The sequence below is a fragment of the Adiantum capillus-veneris genome, chromosome 2 (assembly GCF_014529385.1).
Source record: "Adiantum capillus-veneris isolate H3 chromosome 2, ASM1452938v2, whole genome shotgun sequence".
Classification (NCBI taxonomy): domain Eukaryota; kingdom Viridiplantae; phylum Streptophyta; class Polypodiopsida; order Polypodiales; family Pteridaceae; genus Adiantum; species Adiantum capillus-veneris.
The window spans coordinates 51974149-51992679 of NC_140932.1; the positions used below are offsets into that span (position 1 = coordinate 51974149).

Consider the following 18531-nt stretch of genomic DNA (forward strand, 5'->3'; position numbering starts at 1 on the left):
AGAGAGAGAGAGAGAGAGAGAGAGAGAGAGAGAGAGAGAGAAAGAGGTAGGGGATATAAGCTTACACTTGGTTACAAATAAAATAACCATTGTCAATTGATTAACATAGTTGAGCATATTCTCAAATCTAAAGAGAGGAGTGGGGAGAGAGAGAGATGAATGGATTACATGACCAAAAAACTTCATAACTGCAAAATGTTTATGAATAAAATAACCATTGTCAATTGATTAACATAGTTGAGCATATTCTCAAATCTAAAGAGAGGAGTGGGGAGAGAGAGAGATGAATGGATTACACGACCAAAAAACTTCATAACTGCAAAATGTTTATGAATCATCTTCCAAAAGATCTCTACATGAAGCATCATCCAATTCTAAGCCCATGACTCCTAAATCAATAAAGAGAGAAACGGAATTGTCGTTTGTGGATGCATTGCCTTGATCATCTTTGAGTTCGTCATCCTCCATCTCATCATCTTTATCATCATGACAATCACCCTAGCTAAGACTTGCTACCACCGGACTTGATTCATCAACCTCTCTTGCGTCTGTTTCCACATCATCCAAAGTCAGAGGTGGAAGAGGGCCGAAGATAGTCTCCACTTCATTAGTGGAAAAAATGGTTCTCCGCCAAGGTGTTACGGGAATTACGAACCAATGTTTTGGTTGGTGGATTGTTGGGATATAGATGACCTATAAAATAGAAGTTCAAAGTGAGTAACATTGGTATAACTAACACTACAAGAAAATAAGAATAAAAAAGATACATGTCACTCACCTGCTCACAATTGCGCTGTAAAACTAAATTGTCATACCTCCCTGTGTGATGCACACTAGAGTCCACCATGTAGAGGCCATTCTCATGTCGTCTAGACACATTTGCAAACCACTTGCACTAGAAGATGAAGGTATAAAAGGTTCTCAAAGTAACCTTTAGTATCCTTTCAATAATTCTGTAGTACCTGGCTTCATCACCGTCTGTGTAAAGTTGCCAATGATGGCACAATCCATGGTGGTTCTACGCTCGTCAATGTGGCGCGTATGAAAGTGACAACCCTTTAACCACATAGAGTTAAAAGACAGGCACTGCAAAATAGAAAAATATATTAATTTATCAAATACACATTAAAGATAATTTCAAGAAATGGCGTTACAATATGGTTTATATGAGTACTCTACCTTTGGTACCCAGCCTCGTGCATACTCCCATTCTTTGCTAGTGATGTCTTCTCCAGGCGCTTTTGCCTCGGTTATTCTCTCATGAATCCACTCTGTACTAATGAGATCTGGGAAACATTCAAGGTTTCTAGGCACTGGGGGTTCCCTCCTTCCTATATGTGCTTGTTTCCATGCTTCCCTCTCTTACAAATGCCTTGCCTTTGCCACTATCCACAAGTCCACCCACTTGGTCATAATCTTTGCATTGAGAATGCAAAAGTTATCGACCACTTGGGATAGATTCATATTAAGTAGTTTCCCCTTTTCACTTGGCAAGTGTGAAGTCATCCTTGCATCTTCCTCGTATGACCACATGCGAGCCATTGAAGGATCAACTTGTGCCAAATACTTTGATATGTAAACAAATTCCTCTTGAAGGATCCACCCTTTGGCCATACATGCCTCTAGTTGAGACCGTAGCCGCACAAAATCTTTGAGAGTCTTAAAAAACCTCTCTTAGAAGAACATACATCGTGTGTGCACTACTCTACATATAGCGATCACCTCGACCACGTGAACCAAGAGGTGAATTTGACTAAGAAGGACCGATCAAGGAAATGCATCTTTAATGGCACACACAATTTCTGTTGTAAGTGTTTGAGCAGTAGGGATAGCATCTATTTTGATTTCCTTGGAGCTCACAAATCTGCAAGAAAACACACAAGGATATACTAAGGGCTAGTTGAAATTATTGTCTACATAAAAAGGTGTAGTTAAGTAGAGTCTTGTGGGGTACCTTACTAGCTCTCTTAGTTTGAAAATAGCGTCCCTGACTTTCTTATCCCGACATATACACATTCTCACCAGCAGAATAAACTACAATGTAAATCAGGGAAAGGTAATGTGAGTGATAATCATACACACAAACTATAGATAGATTAGGGAGTATGAAGATTATTTGAAGCATCTTATGCCAATCATGGGACTTCAACCCATACAATTAAAAGCTTCCACCCTTATTCGCTTTTGTGAAAGCTCCCTTTAGCAACCTCATGTATCTTTAGAGAGAGAAAGAGGGAGAGATAGAAAGAAAGAGAGTGAGAGAGATAGAGAGGGAGAGATAGAGAGAAAGAAAGAGGGAAAGAGAGAGATAGGGAGAAAGAGGGAGAGAAGAGATAAAGAGAGATAGGAAAGAGGGAGAGATAGAGAGAAAGAAAGAGAGAAAGAGAGATAGGAAAGAGGGAGAGATAGAGAGAAAGAGAGGTAGAGAGATAGAGAGAGAGAAAGAGGGAAAGAGAGAGACAGGGAGAAAGAGAGAGATAGGAAAGAGAAAGAGATAGAGAGAAAGAGAGAAGGAAAGAGGGAGAGATAGAGGGAAAGAGAGAGACAAAGAGAGAGAGAGAGAGAGAGAGAGAGAGAGAGAGAGGCATTAGGGAATTTCAGAGGTCATTTGGAGGGCCTTCTAAGAAAATGTATTTTTTGCACTCTCTCTCTAGAAAAAATGGCAAATAAAAGAGTTGGGTCTTTCATAGTAAAAGTTAAAAAAAGTGTACTTTAAGTAGATTCCTTACTCTTCTGAACATTCATTTGTAGTGATTGAGGGATAATCCTCTTTTCAGTTGCATTGAATGAAACTCGTCAATATGGAGGGAATGAGGCTAACATGGAGGGACGAAGGCGCAACCGCTATTCACTTTCCATTAAACCTGCACATTTGGCTAATGGCACACTCCTCAAATGGCACAAATGTTACCCAGAAACGAGCCAAATATCACCTTCACATTGATTTGAACAATGAGTACCAACCATTGATTAAGCGCAGTAAAACAAACACACATATACCTCCCTCTTCCATAGACACGCTCAGAGCTCAGGGAGCTAAACACATAGATATCTGGACGAGAGGCTCTCTCTACCCTAAGAATCCAATGACTAATGTGTCTCCACCGTTTGTCAATCCTACAAGCTTATTGACCTTTGCTGGTGATGGAGAAAAGGGCCTTCTGGGTTATTGTAAATCTCTTACAAGAGAAGCTGAAACTTACAAGAGCATTCTCCAAGCTCAACAATGTGAGATTGTTCGCCTTTCACATTTACATTCTACAGAGCAGGTTACCATTTTGCAACATAAAACAGAGGTACAAGAACTGAAAGGAAAGGTGCGAAGTTGTCAAATGAAGGACACCATCTTGGGTGGTCGTATCCGAAAGAAGAAATTGCGCAATCTTGAAACATTGCAGGTTGCATCAGGAGGTCTCAAGAAAAGAATCCGAGCATTAAGGTGATGCTTCTTGGTTGGCTACATTGTCTTAGTTAAGTAATCTTTTTGTTTTTTCTTGTTATGCATTGTTTTCATGTGCCTAAATAGTGTTAGTGCAGCAAATTTTCTGTTATTTACTTATGCATTGTTTTCATGTAGAGATTCAATCTATCCTGACAAGGAAAACATTGACCCCAAAGCCAATATAGGAAAGAGATTGAAGCCACTTATAAGTAGAAGCCTGTCAGCAGATATAGTACATGACAAGAAGTTTAAGGTCCTACAATGAAATGTAGTGGACCGCTTTATTTCAGAGAACTCAGTGCCTGCAAAAGAGATACAAGGCACACTTGATTCACTTGGTGTAAGCAAAAGAGGATATTTGGTTATCCAAAAGTCTGTCTCATCCATCTTTGTTAGGAAGGGTATAAAATCCAAACTTCTACCATCAGCCTCAAGTGTTTGGAAAGAGAGGCTTCAGCTTAATGAGGCACAGGGAGACTATCTTGGACAACCCTTTCATATTAAAGCAACTTACAGTGGCCATGGAGCAAACATGGCATATGATGAGTTCAATAATATTTTTATGGACCTGCGGATATTACAGAAGAGAATGGTGGAGTTTTACAACATCACATTTGAAGAGTCACGAGGGGTATTACATTTTGTGTTAAAACTGGATGAGTGTGAGCTTGTTAAAGAGAAAAAGCTAGAGCGTGTTACTATTACTTTAATGAATAGAGCCCTCTCAAAGTGTCCTAGTGATGATCCTTTATATTTTAGTGTTCAATCAGAATCTAACATATGCTGGCTTGGTGCGTTTGAGGTAAGCAAGATTCTCAGGTAAGCTCAAATGTTCACATCTACTTAAGTCTCATTTATTTTGTGTTGCAGGTAAAGAAAGAAGATCATGAGATTCTATATTGGGTGTTCCATCGAACTAATATTCCGGAGGTGATTGATCGACAGACTAACCAGGGAGAGGTACTACGTCTAGAGGACGGGGAGACTTTCAAGTTCAGTGGCATCTTGCAGGTGACCTCAAAACATTAAAGTGCATGTATAATTGTGGAATGGGTGCAATGGCAAAGTCGCTGTGTTTGTTCTGCATGGAGCCTGCAAAGGTCATGGACCCAAAGTGGTGGAGAAAAGCTCCAACACGTCACATTGAGGATTCTGCTTTTCGACCGGTTTTGAAAATACCACTTGCGAATGTCCACATTTGTACAATGCATGCCCTTTGTAGAATTGTGGAGAAATTGGTCTACTTATACATCGGGTTTGCTTGGAAGATTAAGAACTCCGCAGAACGACAAGTAGCCCTGCAGTGCTTAGAAATGGTACTGTCGGATATGGGGCTTCATGGTGGCAATGTGAAAATCCAGTGGGATGAAAAGAGATCAACTGCTGAGAAGGATGTCCCATGCAAACCATCCATCGGTGGGGTGAAGGCACGGAGGTTTTTATCTAAGCCCCAAGGCTAGGTACAAGAGATCCGAAGCTAACAAAACATGGAAAAATATATAACACATCTTATGTTAGCAAGGTAGAGTATCAGAGCTGGAAAAAGCTACATATTGCAGTCAAAGACCAAGAACCAACTACTCGTAACGCGAAGGCTGAGGTTTGGCGATCAATAGACATCCTATTTTGATGTGCAACAAAGATGACTGGTCACAAGGTGATATGAACAAGTTCAAGGAAAATATCAACCTTCTGAAAAAATCATTCAAGACAGCATGGACAGACACCCAGATTACTCACTACATGGTATTATCGTGTATTTCTTTCTCTCTTATGTGCAAATATGTGACTGTAAAACATTCTAACTAATCTGTTTTCATATCCAGCACATCATCTTCAGTCATTTACCATATTTTATACAAAAGTATGGGAACCCGGCAATATGGAATACCCAAGGGATGGAAAAGTCTCATTACATGGCGAGAAATGCTTATTTCAGGCACACACGACATGGTGGCTCTCGAATCAAGGCTAACAGTTTGAGAGAACTATTTGAATGGTTCTATCGTAGAATCATTCATTGAATGCAGGCAAAAGAAGTCTTGGCAAATTCAGCAACAGCACAAGCCATCAGACATTTACAACAACAAAAAGTTAAAAGATCAATGGCATACAACAACTCCGGAGCTCGTGAAAGTCAACGAAGGTGGAGAGAGACAATGGTGTATGTGAATCACAAGTGGAGAAAGATACTTTGAGTGGATGACATTGTACAAAATTTATGTAATACATGATCTTATACAATTGCTACTTGAAGTGTATCAAGATTTTGAAGGTTCAAATTTTTTTTTTGGCACGTCACCCTTGTAAAAAATCATGAGATGTTTGCCATACTCTAAAAGTTCATCTGGGTTTTGTCTACCAAGAGCTAGTGCCATTGCTATGTAGGTGTAGTAATACGCTGCTCGACCACCTGTATAGGTCGGACAGTAACCAAAACAATCTCTAGCAAACACTTTGTCCACAAGAATGACTTTATCTGCACTTTTGGGCAGCACCGGTCCACCCAAGAAGCGTGATAGTGTCTTGAATGTGTAAGTTGCTATTGAACCCTCTTGTGACATGGAATGGTGAAAAACTACTATCGGCAACTCGCAAAGCTTTGAAAGGTACTGCACTAGGGCCGCATCCCTTCCTCGATACTCTCGAGTCCGCCGCCGAAGGAAGTCATCCTTGTCAGCAATCCAAGACTGCACATATCATGTCAGAAGTGACACAAAGAGAGAGAGAGAGAGAGAGAGAGAGAGAGAGAGAGAGAGAGAGAGAGAGAGAGAGAGAGAGAGTTACCATGAAGCTCTCATCCTGCAGAAAGAGGTTTTCTTGCCACAGGTCTACAGATGTAGTTGACCCCTGACCTGAATGGTTAAACCAATCCTCCACTTCTTTGTTACTTGTTGATGGTCTTAGGCTTTGTCTTATTGCTTGGAAGGTGGCTTCATCAGGTAGTGTCTCCTTGTATTTTTCAGCTTTCTCAAAGCATCTTCGAAGGCATTCCATTGGATTGCTGGATGTTTCCATTGCCTCATCATCACTACTATCCTCTGAAACAAATCCACTCCTCTCCTCTTGGACTCTGGAAATAATAGCCAGGGAGAAATCCTCCCTTAAATAAAAGACACTTTGCACATCATGTAAGAAGATATAGGTCCTGTCTCCAATCCTGAAGTCAGGCACAACAGGCAACATCATCTGAGCATGCTTCTCAGTGAAGTTACTGACATCCAATGGAAGTTTGATTTCTGTGGTTTTCACAGAGAGCATCTTACTTCTTTGTACTTCAATTGCCTCAACCTCAAGGTCGACTGTGTCTTCAACCTCCTCGACTTCTTGTATATGAGTTGTCTCCTCGCATTCTTCATCTGGTGCTGCATCCTGCTCCTCTAAGACCTCATCAGGATTCTGCATGAGGAATCCAAACAGGCTGTTCAGGTAAATCATAAAGCCAAAGGCTTCCTGAATGAGTTTGCATTCTTTTTTATGCAAAGGGCAGGCTGAATGTCGGCAAGAAGGTGGTAATTCCCTATACTTCTTCAGTCCCTGTCCCTTTCCACCACAGTCATTTAAATGCACAAGAGTCATAGTAGGCAAAACAACCCTCCCTACCTGCACCATCACTTCAAACTTATCTCTGTAGGACTGCAAGAAATTACTGTGCTGAGCTAACAGGTCTTCAATGTCAAACTTTGGATTAAACATAGAATGAACTAGATCAAACTTGTCCCCAGCACCACAAGATGCTGCAAAATCAAACAGCCTCTCATCAGTTGCAGCTGGGTCTTCCAGAGAAGACACATCCTCTTTGGATTTACATTTAGTTGCACAGGGACTACTTTCTAGCACATCTGCATCATCTGAGAAGTCTATATTCCTCTTTCTTGTATTTTTCTTCAGAAGTACTGTACAGGGCACCAAAGCCTTGTAGGGTGAGGGATCCTCTTGCCCTGGTGACCTCTCTGATTGATCTTCACCAATTGACTTTTCTTCAGATATGTCCTGACAAAAGTCAACAGTTCTTTTGGCAGAAACATTAAGCAACTGAGCCTGCAAAGGTTGAAATCCTGGCACAAGCTCTGGGTCTGGTTTCAGCCTCTTCTGCCTACTGGACCTTAATCCTATTCATCAGGAAACATGACAAGTCTCACTCACTCTCTCTCTCTCTCTCTCTCTCTCTCCAAATATATATATATATTTGTCTCTCACCAAAGCACAAACAAAAACACACATAGTCTCTCTCTCTCTCTCTCTCTCTCTCTCTCTCTCTCTCTCTCTCTCTCTCTCTCTCTCCAAAGAACACTAAAAAAATACACATAGACTCTCTCTCTCTCTCTCTCTCTCTCTCTCTCTCTCTCTTTGTATGGGTCTATTTGTACTAAAGGCGCGCAAGGACGAAAACGTGCTTTTTGCAACTCTCTACGCACGCCTTAAGTACAATTGAGGGAAAGGCGCGTAAGGATGTACACGTGCTTTTTGAGAGAGTCATAACTATACTATAGGCACGCGGAGAGAGCTGCTGCCAATGTTTGGTTGGCTCTACGTGCCGTTAGTAACGGGGACAGAGAGGGGAGGGAGAGAGAGAATGTGTGTGTGTCTGTGTGTATGTGTGTGTGTGTCTCTGTCTATGGAAGTATGTGTTGAGGTGTGTGTGTGTGTGTGTATGTGTGTGTGTGTGTCTCTGTCTATGGAAGTATGTGTTGAGGTGTGTGTGTGTGTGTGTTGAACAACAGTCTGGGTTTTTCTTTGTTTACACACACACAATTTGTACCAACTGTTGGAAATACAAAGAGAAAGAGTGAGAGATCACCTTTTGTTGGTAGGGTTTGCAGGAACTCCAAGGGAGGTGTCTCCTCCATTGCTTTTTGTGTGTCAAACTGACTCTGTCTCTCTCCCTCCCTCTCTCTCTCTCTCTGAGAGTAAGGAGTCCCTCTCTCTATCTCTCTCTCAATTTGTGTCTCTCCCTCTCTCTATCTCTCTCACAATCTGTTCTCTCTTTCTCTCTCTCTGTCTCTCTATCACTCTCTCTCTCTTTATCACTCTCTCTCTCTCTCTCTCTCTCTCTCTCTATTGTTCTCTCTCTTTCTCTCTCTCAAAATCACACTTATAACGGATACACACGGTGGCGCCCCACGTGTTACTATAAATTAGAGTATAATTTCATGTTGTCACACATGCGGTCATTATTGAGACCGTATACTTTTGTACGTCATATATAGAGGTCAAGAGAGAGAAAAACCACACCTCGTGAAAGAGAGTGAGTGAAAGAGAGAGAGAGAGAGAGAGAGAGAGAGAGAGAGAGAGAGAGAGAGAGAGAGAGAGAGAGTGCAAGAGCCGTCGTCTGCGTCTCCAAAAGCAAGCCGACCCATCGACATAACGAAGGTCTGCCTCTCCCTCTGCCTTTGCCTCTATCTCTCTATCTCTGTTTCTGTCACAGTACCAAGCTCACTCTTAACAAACAACACACACAAACAGTCACAAACACAACACACACACACACACACACTCACAAACACACAGACACACATATAAAACATACACACACACACACAAATATAACATACACACACATAGACACACACACACACACACATAGAGAGACACACACACACAAATCACAAACACACACACACACACACAAATATAACTTATACACACACACACAAATACAGACACACACACACACATAGCCTCTCTCTCTCTCTCTCTCTCTCTCTCTCTCTCTCTCTCTCTCTCTCTCTCTCTCTCTCTCTCTCTCTCTCTCTCTCTCTCTCTCTCTACCAAAGGCGCGCGTAGAGAGGCATAACCGGTGTGCATGTCTCTATGCGCGCCGTTAGTACTGTGCATTGACCAGTGTATGTCTGAGTGTTATAGAGAGAGGATGTAAGGCGGGGAGAAGAGAGAGAGAGAGAGAGAGAGAGAGAGAGAGAGAGAGAGAGAGAGAGTATTTCTTTTACCTTATACTAACGGCGCGCGGAGGTGTTTGTTGAGGTCAAAACGTGCTCCACGCGCGCCTTTAGTAATGGGCTCTCTCACTCTCTCTCTCTCTCTCTCTATTTAAATATGCTAAGCTATAGAAAGGAGAGAGAGAGAGAGAGAGAGAGAGAGAGAGAGAGAGAAGAGAGAGAGAGAGAGAGAGAGAGAAAGAGAGAGAGACTCTTCTTTTTGTGTACAGTGAAATGGCTAGAACAAAAGCCACTGCAAGGCAGGCAGGCAAGGGACCAGGATTAGCATCTAAAGCAAGTAGCAGATCTGCAACCCCAAAGAAAAGACCTGGAAAACCCAATAAAATTCTGAAAGGGCCAAGGGTGAAGAAGTTACAAACCTGCATGGGAATTTTCAGAGAAATCAGAAAGACACAGAAATGTGTAGATTTATGCATACCAAAGCTGCCCTTCCAGAGGATGGTGAGGTCCATATGTGAAGAAGCTACCTGGGGCACCAAAAGGTGGAAGGTGGTGGCATTAATGGCTCTACAAGAAGCAGCAAAGGACTTCCTACTGGAGTACTTCAGTGACATGACCATTGTTGCAGCCCATGCCCACAGGGTTACTATAATGGACAAAGATAGTGAGACACTGAAAAGAATAAGGTGGAGGTATGACAAACTACTGGTCCCCAATGTCTGCAAGGATAAGAAAATGAGGGAAATTTTGTTATACCCCCCGGAGTTAGTGCCACAACTCACAGTTGTAGATGTCACACATGATGTGAATACAAGGGCAAGGGCAGAGACTATTGCTCGCCAAACAGAGGACATGAGGGAAGCAGAGCTTAAGGAGAAAGCAAAAGTAGCAGTGGAGTCCCAGAGGCAAACAGAATGCAATGTGACCCTGTCCATAGAGGCAAGCAATCAAGAAACTCTACTTTCAATGAAGGATGGTTTGCTTGCAGAGATACCATTTGTAGATGGAGCCAGAAAGCTAGCTCTGGAAAAAGTGGACATTAATTTATTGCAGAATCCAGATGCTCAGATTTCAGACACAATTATCTATGCTTGTCTTAAGTAAGTGTTACTATCTTGCTAGCTTTGAAAACTCAGATAATAGGTTTGCTAACTCAGGTAGAGTCTCTGCAACCTGATCAAAAGTCAACTCCCACTGCACACCCACACAGAGGTGTTTCTTGTTGATCCACAAATGTTAGTGATTATTAGACAAAAGAACAGTCCATCTGGGACCTTTGAGAGTTGTTTTCTCCACTGTGCTATGCTGGAAGTTACTGTTATCGTCTTTCCATATGAGAACAACCATCACTGGAGTCTCATATGCCTTGATGTTGACCAACCAGCAGTGTGGGTGTTCAATTCAATAAAAGGAACCCACCCTGAAATTAGGCTGTAAGTGTTCAGAAAGTGTTTCTTATAGATATCCATGTAAATTTGAAGCCTCATTCTAACATCTTCACATTGCTTTGTGTAGTTGTATAAAGAGGTTGTTACTTGCCTATGGCAAGCTATGTGGAAGGTATGAACTATACAAGGCCCCAATCAAAGATGTACCTGTCCCAAATCAAACCGATGGAAATTCTTGCGACTGGAGATGTCTTCTCCATGTAGAATATGTCCTGCAAAGCTACTTTGCATTAAAACCTTTCATGACTAAGGTACCCATTTGGCAATGCATTCAGTTAGTTTTGGTTTAGTCTATAAAAGAATTCTCACCATGTGGTCTTTCAATTTTGCAGAGTGCTTTAAAAAACTACACATATGATTATTTGCAAAGATACCGGGTAAGTTTAATACAACACCTGCTTACTATGTCTAGCCCCAGAGAGCTTGAAGGTAGCGGCTTGGATGACCGCACTATTGATCTAACAAAACATGACGTGCCACCACGACAAACCCCTGCATCCGATACAGTGGAATCACAATGGGCCGAGGGGGTCATATCAGCAGAAGATGAAAGAGCCGAGGATGAGGAAAGGTCAAATGATCATATGGAAGGTGCTAGTGTACAACCAGAGGAGACAATGAAAGAGCCAAGTCAGCCAGTGGAGGAGCCAAAAGAGCCTATGGCTGAAACCCAAGATGAGGAAAGCAGGCCTATAAATGAGAAAAAGGATATGGATGAGGAAAGCAGGCCTAGGGATGAGCAAACTGATATGGATCAGGCAAGGATGTATGAGGCAAGCCGATCAACCGAGGGAGAGGAAAAGACCTTGGAGGAAACCTTGAATGAGGCAGAAAGAGCCATGGGGGAGACCCCTGATGAAGATGTGAATGATGCTTGAATGAGGCAGAAAGAGCCATGGGGGAGACCCCTGATGAAGATGTGAATGATGACTATGAAGATAAAGCAGAGGAGAGCAACAACGACATGAACACTACAGAGACCTAGTATGGACCCTTGCTACCTGTAGATACGGTTGTTCCGGTAATATCTATTCAAGTATGGAAAAATATGTTCAGCTTCTAACTACTTATATGTACTTGTCAACTTTTACAGAGGTTGATTATCTTGGACGTCAATGGATTGCTGTTGATGCGGGTGCCTCTCGGTGACAAAGAACCCTTTGAGGATTTGCAAACGTTTCGGATGGGAACTTGTCGAGTCGTAGTTCGTCCAGGAACCAAGGAATTTATTCAGTTTCTTCTTCCGCGCTTCAGAGTTGCCATATGGTCTTCAATGCAAAGGCAAAACTTGTCGCCACTAGTTACAATAGTTTGCAGTGTATGCCACGCTCACACGTCAGATTTTGCCTTTTTGTATGATCAAAGAAAATGCGTTACCGTTGAGGGCCACTACCACCCTAAAAAACCACACTTACCTCTTTTGTACAAACCGTTTAGCCAAATCGGTGTACCCTTTGATGCAACTAATACACTACTGATTGATGATACTCCTGAAAAGGGAGAACTAAATCCGCCGGGAACAACTATCTCACCACCTTCTTTCGAGGGGCATTCCTTCGATTTTTACCTTGAAGACATTCTGATTCCATACTTACAGAAATCGTATCTTAGTCCATTGTTCACGGACGAGTTTGTACTTTCTAATGAATTAAGATGACTCTTCTATCATGTCTTTGTCTTGTCTAACATTGAGAGAGAGAGAGAGAGAGAGAGAGAGAGAGAGAGAGAGAGAGAGAGATTTGACATGGTAAAGAAATATATTTCAAGCACACTTTTTCACAGGGCACAATTGAAAAATGATCTCAATAAACTTCATGTCTTGAAAGTCATTTGTATACACTTGGGTTCACAAGAATATTTGTTACATTGACACTACTTCAACCCGACCATCCAACTCTTTGCACAAAATATCTTTTTCCCTTCGCCGCATCACCTTACGGCCAGCTAGGAAAAAGGAAAAATCTGATAGGTCCTTGTCCATTGACTCTTCAATTATGTCATGCCGCAAATGCTGAAGACTGCATATCTCCCTTATTGTAACCACCAACAGTAGGCCATGCTCTTTATCAATCACTTCCACATCCACAGCAGGATTATCTTCCAAACCTGCAGAAACCTGGTCCATAGGAATGTACTTACCGTTGAGCATTTGTGATCGCATATACCAAAACGAGAGTAACAGTGATTGGCTTGCAATCATGTACTTGACAACTAGAGTATCAAGCGCGACCTCGCACCGTAAACCAATCTCTTCCTTTGCATACCATCCTCTGTCAAGAAGTTTGTCACAGGATGACTGCTGAAATGACTTGCACATGAACATAGTTTTCGTAACACGGATGTTGTAGCTATGAAACAACTCTATGAAGAGTGCAACAGGACAAAAGTTTGCAATTCTAACCTGTTTGGTGGGAATAGAGCTATGTAGAGACCTTTGTATATCCTTGTAGAGCTTACTTCGCATTGCCTCCACCATTGTTTCCTCGGGAACTGGCCAGTCCACAGTGTTCCAATCGGTTGGTAGAGGCACTTTCACCAACATGCCATTCTTATTCCCTGAGCTGAGTTGGTAGAAGTGGTCATAAAAAAATATTCCCTCATCAGCCAGTCTTTTGCTGCTCCTCCCTGAATACTGTAGAGAACCAATGTGGGCATGAACAACATGGAAGAGTCCTATTATGCACTCCACAGGCTCCCATTGCTCATAAGAAGAGGGATAAACATCTGCAATATATATAAGAAGAGTTAAACTAAGAGTATCAATAAGTACAAATGACAAATCTAATGTAATTGAGCTGTGAAGAATGGAGACATTGCTCATAACAAGCGGGAGAAACATTGAAAAATATATAAGAAAAGTTATAATGAGAGTATCAGTAAGTTCACATGTCAAGAGTACTTACAATTGCAACGTGGTTGATGTATATCTGATACATTTCCACCGTTTGCTATCACCTCTGGATGGGTAAACACATGCTGAACAAGAACTTCCTTTAGAGATCTTTTGCCGATTTCAACTTTGAAATCCAACACTCTGGCCTTCCATGCTGAGTGGTAAACGTTGATACCACTAGACCTCTTGGGTCTTCTTGGTTGCATGAGGACCCATGAACCTTTGTTTATCCTTTGTCCAACCCATTGGTTCTCTGCACTTATTGAAGCTGATATTGTAATTGAGGATATGCTACTACTTGGCCTTCTAGGCAAAGTGCAGTTTTTGGTTGTTGGTGTGAGAGACAGTAAACACCTGGAGCCTCTTGGGCGAGAAGACGTGGAAGCCATAGCTCTCAGAGAAAAGCTTTAGTGGAGGGAGATTCACTTTGAAACCATTCTAATGGAGGGAAAGTGTTTTAGAATTCCAATATCTTGTGCGGGCTTAATGGTCACCCTCCAGTACGTTAATGACCATAAGAGAATATCAGAAGTGGGACCACATGCAAGCACCTAAAAGCTCGGTAAAAGGAAGGAAATTACGATGCTACAATCCTAGATTTGTGAAAGTTTTATGCTATTTTCCTATTTTTTGAGTCTTTCCACGTACTTTCCTACGTAACGTAGCCTTCGTGCTCATTGGACGCGCTCTATTATTCTCTCTCTTCATATGGCCCTCCAAATGACCTCTGAAATTTCCTAATGAGAGATAGGAGAGATAGAGAGAAAGAGTGTGAGAGGGAGAGAGAGATATAGAGAGATAGGGAGAAAGAGTGTGAGAGAGAGAGATAGGGATAGATAGAAAGAGAGAGAGAGAGAGAGAGAGAGAGAGAGAGAGAGAAAGAGGGAGAGATAGAGAGGGAATGAGAGAGAGAGAGAGAGAGAGAGAGAGAGAGAGAGTGGAATTGGAGCTGATCTCTTGAGATAGCTAATTCCAGTGTTAAAAGATTTCAGCTACTACTAGTGATGTATTAGTTCAGACAGTAGACTGGACAGAGGAACAGAAACTGAACTGGAATATATCTACTGGAATAAGAACCAGACTATGTACTGAAAATGATATTCAGATTCAGAGTACTGAATATAGAGTAAGTGTAACTAGAATATACTGTTGTGATTGGAATATACTGTCATGATTGGAATTACAGATAAAAGATTACAATGAGTATGATGTGGCTTATAACAAGAAAGATAGAGTACAACCGACAACAACTGCCAATGATTGACAACTCAAGTACAAATGCCACCAAAATACTAACCCGATTATGCTAACCTGATTACAATGTAATGGGCCCTATTTATATGCCTTGGGTTTACCATGGTAATTACCGTAGTAATTACTAACTGATTCACTGTCCGTCTCATAAGAGAGCGTTCCCACTTAGTGAAACTGTCTCAGCCATCTACATCCTTCCCTCCTTTCTTGAATTTTGACAAGATTCCAAAATTTCAAAAAAATTCCCCTGTCTGATTCTGGTTTGAAGCTGAAAAATCCATTGTTTGCTTCTGATGTTGGGGATTGGACTTGACCAATGATAGAGAACCAGTTGGAAGGGTCAGTGTAGAGATCTCATCATCGACACAAACGGATATCAACCTTCCAGCTGAGAAGGAAAAGGTCAGTGTAGAGCTCTCATCGTCTACACAAACTGATATCAACCTTCCAGCTGAGGAAGAAAAGCCTCCACTGAATTCTAAGATGGAACTACCCAGTATCCTTCCATTGAACTAGCTTCCGTTTACCCTTTGGCCTAGAGGGCGTCTAAGAAGTCCCAGTGCCAACATTCTCCTTATGAATGAGTCTGTAAATGGCCTCCTGCTCAAGCTGATCCCACCTTTCTGTGGTCATCTCTACTTCATAAGGAGTAAGGGAATGATAGGTTTTGGTGTCAGGATCATAGAGCGTGCGTCTGCCTTTGGTGATCCTAGTTCTGGCCAGCTTGTGACAATGCGAAGCAGTATGGATCCATCCTTCTGGAAGAGGCTGATTGGTTTTGACCCGATCTTCAAAAAGAATCTCAGCCATCTCTCTATACTGTGGTGCTAGGCCCGCCTTAGTTGCAATATCCTTTTCAGGCAATTTAGAGGACTCAACAGTAAGTTGCAACAACTGATTGGTGATCTTAGTCAAGCCCCTGATCTGACTCTTCCACTGACCCATACACAACTGGATCCTCTCCTTCTCTTCTTTCAGTTCGTGAATATCATTGAGTTGGAGAGCATCATTGAACAGTGTTTGCCAAGTTTTCATTCCACAGTCGATCGCTCATACCAATCCTGGAGCTCATCAATAATCTTGAAGTATGTAAGGCGATCGACTGGTTCTGGATGTTGAGGGTAAAGTGCTGGAAAAAATCTTGGCATATATGTCTCTCTTGCTGGGAAGGCATACAAGAGAACTGGAGAATCAGGCACGAATTCTAAAAAATTGAGAACAGCCTGGTTCTCTTACTGCATCATTTTTCTAGTTATTCTCACTAGCTGAAACAGTTTGCGAAGAGTAGTTGTCTGTTCTCCGACTGACATTCTAGTCTGAGGTCCTTTACTAGTGGCTGTCTGATCTTCAAGAATGGCCCGCACTCTTTGATCCAAGACTCCTCTGGCAATTTGCATCTGCACCAAAACCTCTTTCAATTGTTCCCTAATATCCTTCATATATTTGTAGGTTGGTTTGTTTCCCACCAGGATTTCTAATTCAAGAGCGAGAGAGCGACAATCTGCAGTAGACTATCTTTGCAAATGTGGGTTGGTCACTCTCTCTTCAGAAGCAATTATCCATTCAGGGACCCTTTCCAACAGTTGGATGGTGTTGGGATGTGCAGGTAAACGGCAAGTTTCTTGATCATGAAAATCCACTGATTTCCAGTGCTCCACCATTTCCCTGGCCCCGACATACCGTCTCTGAAAACGTTCCAGATCCGATAGGAGATCATCATCCTCCAGATATTGTCTGGTTATGGGAGCCTGTTGATGTCTCAATCACCCATTAAGGGTCATAAACTGTAAGGAATGCTGCTAATCAGCTGTTGGTCCCTCATCCTTAACTTTGCTTTTCCCTTTAGCCTCCCTACTAAGCTGGGACTGATTTGCTAGCTGATTCCCAGTGTGACTGGGTTGTTGTTCTTCTGACTGCTTATTGCTCGACTTCTATCCTTCATTCTGGCCTGGCTGGTCTGGCTGTGACTAACCTCCTTTAGTTGGCCCTATGCCACCAGTACCAGGTCCTGGCCGTGGAGATGGAGGTGAGGCATCATCATCATCATTAGTATGCCCTTCTTCTTGGTCATCCTCCTCCTTATCAGCTCTTTCTTCCTTATCCTCTTCTTCTTTCTTATCTTCTTCTACTTCATCCAGGGAATTCTGTTGCTCAATATAATCCAGGATCGCTTGATTCGTTAGAGGACTATTATATTCAGCCACTTTGTCCTGCAAGTCACTCTGCATAGTCTCCATAAGAGACTTCAAGTTTTCCAGATCAAAGACAGCGTTGCCTGCTGGATTTAAAATTTCAGTCCGGCTATTATAAATATATCTGTCAGTAGGGGAAGCCTTCAGAACTGTATGGCGAAGTAGCAAGGAGTTGAAATCAACTCTCTTCATTTTCAGCATCATTTGAGCCCGATTTGCAGCTCTTTGTGCTTCATTTCTTTCTTCCTTCACAATCTGCATATCAGACTCCGCCTTAGCTAACTTGCTTTTTAATAGCTCAATAGCCTTGTCTAAATGAGCTTCAAGTAGCCTATGGCACAGATTCTGCTCATTTCGTGTTGTCTTCAGCTTTTGAATCTGGTCTTCAGCTTCCTTCAAGTCAACTTTAGCCTTATTCAGTTCATCTTCTGACCCTGCAGCATCCAGCATTTGTCCCATACAGTGGACAATAGTGTTCCATGAAGACTGGATGAGGACTGAACATCCATCCTTGACTGTGGCTGGGTCAGAATCAGTGGGCTCATACACTGTAACTGAAGCCATATAGGGTAAGGCTACATAATTAGCTTTCTGCAGGAAGAGACGTCCTTTCAGTGGATGGGTCTGCATCTGCTAGAACCTGTCCTTCTTTGCCAGATGCAAAGCTTCTTCATTATTTGGGATGGAGACACCACCCAGTAAAGTTGGAGATGCTGGACCTTTGCCTTTGTCTAGTTGACCTTTACCCTTGTCGAGTTTTCCTTTGTCCTTGTCCGACTGTTCTGCTGCCTACTCAGAAGTTGTTGTTTTTGTCTGATCTTTGCCAGTACCAGTAGCGATTGTAATCTGTCCTACTGACTGGTTGACTTCAGTGTTCTGAGTAGGTTGTTTGTCAGCTTGGATAACTATAGCCTTTTCAGTAGTCATAGTTTTGACCTGACTCTCTATCTGCTTCAGAAAAGCACTGCTCTTCGTCAGTGTCGTCTTTGGTTTCTTCGAACTGCCAGCCTAATCTTGGGTGGCCTTCCTTTTCAGACCAGTTAGAGCGGTTTGACTTTCCGTGGCTTCTTTATCTGAAGACAAATCAATATTCTTGGATTCTAGAACTGGCTTCTCACTCCAAGCCATTTTTTCCAGGCCATGAGCATTTGGAGCAGTGGCCCAATATAAAAATTGTCAAACATACCAAGCTTTAAAAACAGTCTGGGATTTCAACTTGGTAGTTTGTTGAAGCACATTGTGTGACAGAATCTGACAAAGGTTAATGGAAACCTTTGAATCCAGCGTCTTGGCTAGCAGCATAGCAAAAACTTTCTCGGACACATATGTTGGATTATTTTTAAGACTTACTGCTTCAGCTACAAACCTGTAAGCAGTAGAGGCCTCCAGTCCTGCCACTCGAATC

At 42.2% G+C, this 18531-nt stretch overlaps 1 pseudogene; it reads right to left on the reverse strand.

Moving 5' to 3' along the window:
- Positions 1-607: 607 nt before the first annotated feature.
- Positions 608-17690, reverse strand: LOC147462779 (uncharacterized; annotated as a pseudogene).
- Positions 17691-18531: the final 841 nt, after the last annotated feature.